We start from the raw sequence: 7761 nt of genomic DNA on the forward strand, positions 1-7761 counted from the left end.
TTACCCCATAAACCCTAGAAAGAAAACTACTCACACATAGTAAGAACTAAACTAATCAAAGCAATAAAACAAGTCATGATGAAAGGAGTAAAATAAACAACTAAGATTAAGAGAAGATAAATAGTTACCAAACTAATCTGTATTAATGGAAATAATTAAGAACAAGAGTTGAGAGAAAAGTTAAGAGAGAGAAAAATCCTAAGTAGAGAGAGAAAAATCCTAAGTAGAGAGAGAAAGTCTAAGAAAGAAGGTAATCCAAAATTACGTACAAATCTCGTACTTAAACGTTTCCTAAAACAAAAATTAAAACTAACTAATCAGGTCTTGAGAAAACACGCGCCCGATCGGGCTCGCCTTTTCCTTCAAGATCCATCGGGGCAGCCGCGCCCGATCGAGCTAACGCTCACCCGATCGGGCGCGCCTTCTTGCTGGTGCTCTCTTATGCACGCCCGCCCGATCAGGCGCAAGCTTGCCCGATCAGGCCCGGTCTTCTTCTTCGAGGCTCGGATTTCGATTGGGCTCGATTCTTCGGCCCAATCTAAGTTTCCTCATTGGGTCTTGATTAAACGATCCAATAGCCTCGGTGTCTCATACCGAGCCCTTAATCATCGGCTCTCACCGATCCTGGGCTTCAAAAGTGGTCGTGTCCTTCTAGCTTCCGTAGTTGATCCATAATGCCCGGGAAAATTCTCCAAAAGTGCAATTTCCTGTAAAATATAACTAAAACTGCGAAAACACTAGAAAACACAAATTAGTAATAAAAGTGGCTCGAAAGAGCCAAAAACACTACTAATTATGACCAAGGGACGGGGGTAAAAAACTATATAAAATAGACACATCAAATATCCAACAAGATTAACATGTATCAAGATTATAGTCAAAACTCCAGCAGAGTATGAGTAAATTATTGGATAAAATATTTGTTAATTGTCTTGCTACTTGTATAAAGAAACACATGTTGGTGTTCAAATATCTCATCAAATTCATGGTCATGCATAACATAAGCTTAATAAAGTGATCACTAGTGTTGGAAAACTGACTAGACTTCAATTTAGAGAAGTGATTGGATGTGATGATTAAATTAGGCCATCCGGGTTGAATAATTACCCGTTATGGAAACCTGAAGTTTCATTTGATAATGTGCTGACGCCCTCTCAAATGTTAGATATATGAAATGAATTGAATGGCAAGACATAACATTGAGATTGAGCTATATTTGGATTTTGATGATTCATATATAACCATTTGTATTGATGAAATTTTCAAGAGTTAATAGGTTTTTGTTTCTTATATAAAAGAGTAATGGGTGACCAGAAGTTCACTAAAATAACTTATATATTATTGTCAACTATTAAGTGACCAGAAACTCATCAAATACACTATTTAAATTTTTAAAGATCCAAAAGATCACCACTTAGTAGAATTACAAGCAAGTGATATATGCTTGTATAATAATTCTATTGATTGGGGCTATTGTATGTCAGCACATAAGAAATAGAAAAGAAGGAAATTCAACTGCACAACATATGTCTCCCCATTAATGTTGAATTATTGATCTCCTGAAGAGAACAAATTATGAAAGATTTAATAATAAATACATATATGTTATGCAATGTATAATGAAGAAATGATTTAAAATTGCTCTCTAGAAGAGATTAAAGCTTGTTTAATATATTCTTCTGAGAGATAAATTTTGTTGATTATGATCCTCCCATGAAATGAATTTTATCGCAAATTTGTATACTAAGTTGGTGAAGAATTGTGATGCCCTTATATATGAGATAGTTTACCAACTCAGGGGGAGAATTGGAGTAAGTTGGCAAAAATTAATGATCCCTATATATAATGGTAATTTGAAATGTATTCTACCAACTTTCATCCATATGTTATCAAGATATGTTGCACATTGAGATAAAGCTTGCCAATTGTATATACTTGAATCATTACACCTGAAGTGTAGATTGTATAATCGGTTCTAAAATAAAGATGTGATATATGAAAAGATAGTGCAGTTGACACTTTTAATAGTGTGATAGTATATTAATACCATAGTGTGAGAAATACGCCAGATAGAAGTGGTATAGATATCTGAACTAAATAGATGGCCTATGATATGAGAAAGTCATAATGGTACCAATTGAAAATGTATTAAGATATCATTGCAAAACTGTAATACCCCTAATTTTTGAAAATATTTTCTTAATATCTCTTAATTTATCATTTTTTTTAACTTAAATCTCTTAATTTATCTTTCTTAACCATATTAGCATTTATCTTACTTCCATCCCTAATCCTTTCCATTGTATTTTCCCACATGAATTAACCTAGACTAAATTTCACTCATATTCATTTAACAAACTTACATTTATCATGTTCCCATGTTAATCTCAAACTTCCTTTAACTCTATCATACTACCCCTTAAACACTATAAATAGACCCTCAACACTTCACAAATTCCTCACACCAAAAATCAGAAATCCTCTTCTCTACTCTCTATCTCATCACCCCTTCTTCTTACTCTATCTAGCTTAAATAAACTCTGCAACCCATAACCAAGTTGTTGCCACCGAACAACCACCTCATCCGCCACCAACGACCACCCAACTATACTAATAGCACTATTTTGATAAAGGTTAATATTTAGGAAGTTCATGCACAATAGAATGGTGTTTTTGGTTTGTGTTATTTTGTTAACCTTATATTAATTAAGGTTATTTTATTTGTGTAGGAGGAGTCTCCCGATCGTGGTCAAGTTTAGTAGTCATACCTTTTTGTTCTCGTGATCAAGGTACGTATAGGTGGCTAGGTACTTGATACAATTTTGAATGCGTGTTTTGTATAATGTTTGTTTTAATGATTGTTTGAATAAATGTTGCGTATGAATATTTAAGTTAACAATTTTCATGACAAGTTAAAGTATATAATTTTATGATTTGAAGGTTTGATCTCTAAATGTTGATCGATTTAATAAAAGTTGTTTGATTTATAAATCACTTGGTTTAATTAATTTGTAGCTCATTGTGAGCCTGAGTATTTGATATTTTAATTGTCCCTCTACCCGGGACTGGTTAAGTAAGACCATGAGCTTTGTATGATCTGGTCTTTCCTCGAGTATAGTATAACTTGCTTGGGGGGTGTGCATACTTAGGTGAGGAAAATTGGTTTAGAAATCTATATAACTATTAAAAGTGAGAAGTTGCAAGTTGAAAAACTCCTTAGTAATAGTGTGGTGACTCTTTTGCCCCTCAAAAAGTACAAATACATTTTTGCCCTTATTTGCTTTTTTGCTTGTTGATGATCTGTTAACTCCCAGCCTTCTGCCTGCCAAATTGCTTAGCTGGTTCTTCTCTCTCCTCAAGGTGAGTTCTTTGATTTTCCCTAAATTATTGAATTGTAAAATTTTGATCTGTTTCAGTTCTTTTTGCTTTTGATTTTCTGCTCGCTTTTGCTCTTGTGAAATTCGTTGTTTCTTTCAATTTTCATTTTTGATTTTCGTTTTTGAATAGTGAATTGTAGCTACGAGACTCTTCTAATGGAAGCGGCTTTGACCTCGGTTCTTCCGCCGTCGACCGTAGCTTTCCGGCTTAGTAAGAACTAAGAAGTATAGAATTAATTAGCCGATTTTACTTGCGAGTCTCACCGAGGTTGATCTTATGCGGGATGCTGAATTAGGGGAGGTAAATGCTTCTTCAATTTTATTTTTATTGTTTGTTGTAATTTCAACTAAAATCTTAATTTTAAAATAATTGATGTTGATTTTTGTAGTTGTTTTCTCGTTCATACAATTTTTCTTTTTTTTTTTTTTTTTCTTGTTTTCTTAAGATTTATTGATGGAGCGTCAGATCTGCTATTTCCAGATCTGCAAACTTCGCCTGCAATTCACGATCGGATCACCGGTTTAATCCCGGCGATTATAGCGTCAGTGAGCTCTCTTTAATATCCATTTCCTCAATTTTGTTTATTTCTTTTTTCTGAAATCGCAAATAATATTAGATTAAACGATCTTTTTATCACAAAGCCATTGACCATTGGGAACAATTCTGATATAGCCGAGGTTATCGCGGTGATGTTGTAGCGGTTCAAGCTGAGAAATCTGTTTGCAATTTGGTTCTTCTCTCTCCTCAAGGTGAGTTCTTTGATTTTCCCTTGATTAACGAAGTTAGTTTTTGGTTTCAATTTTGTCGATTTATGTGAATTTATGTGGATGCTGCTTGTTCTTGTTGATTGAATCTGTTTCTGAAGCGGCTTTTAGGTTTTCACCCTCCATAGAAATAGCTTTTGTGGTTAAATTATTTTCTTTTCATTATTAAATCATCGAATATGCGGCTTTCTTATTTTTCTTTATAGAAGCAGCTTCCGAGCTTTTTCCGTTCCTCCATTAAAGCAAATTCTGAGCTTTCCCCTTTATAGAAGCAGCTTACAAGGTAATGTGTTTTTATTAATATTTGTGGGTTGAATATTTTAGGGTTCAATTTGATCGAAAATTACCCACCCTTGCCTTCTCTTTTTTGTTTTTTTTTTAATTTTTTTTTTTTTTTACTTTTGAATATTTTAGGGTTCAATAGAAGGGATTAGAAGGCAATGGCTACGTCCGGGGGAAACTATATAGGTAATCCAACTTAATTTTTGTTGTGCTTCAACCAATGAGCCTGGAATCCTTCACTTGTTTTTGCAGAAAATCCAAAGTTCATGCTTTTCTGATGAAAATTTAAGTTTTAAAGCTTTCCTTCTAATCCCTGTTCAAAAAAAAAAAAAAAGCTTTCCTTCTAATCCCTTCTATTCTCCGTTCTGAATTTGATATTTTTGTTTTCAATTTCTTATGTAATTTTGACCTAATTCTATTTTTGATGTATTATTTTCTGTTCTAGCTTTTCAATTATGTTATTCATTTCAATTGTGTCCTAATCCTGTTGGAATTGACAATATGATTTCAGGTTAATTTGGTTGAGTTCATACAAAATAAGTTTTCAATTTTGTTATATTCCTCAATTATATCGCTATTTTGGTCAATAATATGTAGATTTTAATTTGAGATTAATAGAAAGGAATTTAATTTCCTTTTTTTGGTTAAAATTGCAGAGGTGGAGACGTTGAGTCAAGGAAAGCAAAAGGAGAAGGTGAACGCAAAATTGATTTTGGTTTTTTTTTTTTTTATAATTTTTGGTTTTAAAAAAAAAAACCTAAATGGATTATAATTTTAATTATTTACTCAATCTTGTATGATGCATATGCTTACATTCTATGATTTAAATTCTTTCTTGTGGCTCTGTGTGTTGTTGGCTTGTTGCTAGCAAATACGGAGTATATATTGTGGTCCATCTGAAATGAAGTATCATAGGCTTTTGTGTTATGACATATGATTAGAATAATGGGAACTGAGTAAGCAAATTAAAAGTTAATATCAATATTATTAGTTGCTTGACACAGTAGGACTCAAGAAAATTTAAATGTTTTATCACTTTATGTTGATATCGTAAATCTAGCATTATCTTGGGATTGGATCAGCTTTAGAGGTTGAAGCTTAATTATACTCATTTTTTTTATGTAGTCATGTGTCTGCTTTGTGGTTGACACATTAAGAGTATGTTGTGTGTTTGGACCAGATAGACGTGCTTTTATGTAGTCATGTGTCTGCTTTGTGGTGGGCTTTATTGTGTCATAGCAAGCTGGGCTTATGATGTTGGGTGACTGGGGGTGTGAGGATGGCGCAGAGCAGCAAGAGTGGATAAATGAAACCTAATTAAACTTCATTCTCAAGGTTTGATGCTTTGTCTTCACCTTGGCATTAGGTAATTTGCTTTTCAAATCTATGCTATGTTTGGGCATTTATGATGCTATAATTTATGTCGATTCCAATAAAGTTTATGGAAAGCCTATTAGCTCAAATGGTAGAGCAATGTGCAATTGCACGTATGTGTAGGTTCGAGTCCTACCTAGGTTGGAACTATATATATATATAGTGATTTAACAGTTTGGACTTTGGAGAGTTCCATGCATGACATGCCCATTTTTAGATGTATAATTGCATAATAGTATAATACGGACTACGTCACAATCTTGATGGGTTAAATAGGAACTGGGGTGTACTCGGTTAGGGGTTACTCGAGAGGTTTAGTCATACTATTTTCTTAGGGAACTTAGAATAATTGTACTATAAAACATACTAACAGATGGGTAAATAAATTGTTATCTTGCAAGTAATTTACAGGCTACCTTTGTTGGCATTTTTGAAATTTTGAGCTTGTTAGGAATTGGTTACACGGGGGTAATCTCAGCACCCATTAGCTAATTTCAGAGGATTGCAATATTATTAATCTACTCAAATCATTTTTAATCACAATTGAGCTTTTTTTTTTTGGGGGGTATTATTATGACGTGGTTTGCATACTGTAATTTAGTCTTCAAGCCTGGCCGGTAAATCTCTGATTAGATTGAATTAAATCTTATGCCAAATATCACATTGTACTTAATCATTTACATTATGTTTCAGGGAAGCTTTCTACAGAAAATCAAAGATACCGCAAGAAAACAATTGGAAGTAGGTAAAACAAATCAACAAGAAAAGTTAGCAAGAAATTTGGGGATGTATGCCAAAAAGAGTTGAACAGAGATTATGTAATTTTTATTTTTGAAATGGAAAATCTAACTACTCTTTTGTACTCATATTCCTATAACATTAAGTAAACTCTTGTAATTTACCCTCTATCCATCGGATCAAAAGACGCACTTTTGTACCTATATTATTCTAAAACCCTTTGTTTTAATTTGAGCATCATAACATAATAGTATATACCAATATTAGTTCATGCTTATTTCTTGAGTAATGAATCATGATCTTACAAAGTTAATTTTGCCAACTTTCATGCCTTATTTTACTAATAATATGCATCATGGGAACACAATATAATAAATTGATCGAGCATAGCAGTGAGCCAGTGATGGAACCAGATAATCTATACACTTATACTACCCCATGAATCTATGATACAATTACCAAAACTTGAGCTATGAAATCACTAACAAACATTGATATCTTCATTATTTCATGAGTAAGTGATGTTTTATGTGTATACAACCACAATGAGAGGAGAGAAAGATGAAGATAGAAGAGGAGAGGAAGGGGAGAAGGAGCAAAAGGGAAAGGGAGGTAGAGAAACAAGGGCCAAAATAGAGAGAATCATTGAGGGAGGGAGGGAGGGAGGGAGGGAGAGGGAACTAGGAAAGCAAAGGGTTTGAAGAAAGAGACAAAGAAGGGCTAAGAGATAAGGTAGACCGAAAGATAGAGATACCAGTTCAAAAGAGATAAGGGGTAGGCTAGAAGAAGGAATAAAGGCGGGAGAAAAAAAGTTAGAAAAAATGGGAGAGATAGAAATATGGGTTATGAAGGAAAGAGGATGAGATAAAAAAAGGCTAAAAAGAAAAATATAGGGACAGGAAAAATACAAGGGGGTTGGAAGAGAAATAAAGAGAGTGATAAATAGAGAATAGGACTAATGGAAAAGGACAAAGAAAGAGTTTATGATATAATAATAAAGAACGAAAGAGAAGGCTCGAGGAAGAGAGAAGGAGTAAGTGCGACCTATAATTTTCAATTATTGTTTTTATATCTTCTCGCCTATTTGAACTCAATTATGTCACAACATATATTATCACACAACAATTTTTTGGTGCAGCAAGCCACACTGTGTGGCAGGGGTTACCCGAGTTATTTTGTTAGGGGTTATCCGAGTTATGCAGTTAGGGGTTACTCGAGTTACTCG

The 7761-nt window shown here is 33.6% G+C and overlaps 1 long non-coding RNA gene across 6 annotated transcripts; it reads left to right on the forward strand.

Moving 5' to 3' along the window:
• The first annotated feature begins 3136 nt into the window (after positions 1–3136).
• Positions 3137–6822, forward strand: LOC110710757. 6 transcript variants are annotated; one of them, XR_002509204.1, is made up of 8 exons: positions 3137–3360; positions 3508–3678; positions 3824–3923; positions 4051–4127; positions 4349–4425; positions 4557–4610; positions 5081–5118; positions 6492–6822. It is a non-coding gene; the product is annotated as an uncharacterized LOC110710757 (long non-coding RNA). The 6 variants fall into 6 exon arrangements; XR_002509208.1 differs by having other exon boundaries at positions 4355–4425; XR_002509207.1 differs by having other exon boundaries at positions 3824–3919; positions 4355–4425.
• The last annotated feature ends 939 nt before the right edge of the window (positions 6823–7761 follow it).

The sequence above is a fragment of the Chenopodium quinoa genome, unplaced genomic scaffold (assembly GCF_001683475.1).
Source record: "Chenopodium quinoa cultivar QQ74 unplaced genomic scaffold, ASM168347v1, whole genome shotgun sequence".
NCBI lineage: Eukaryota > Viridiplantae > Streptophyta > Magnoliopsida > Caryophyllales > Amaranthaceae > Chenopodium > Chenopodium quinoa.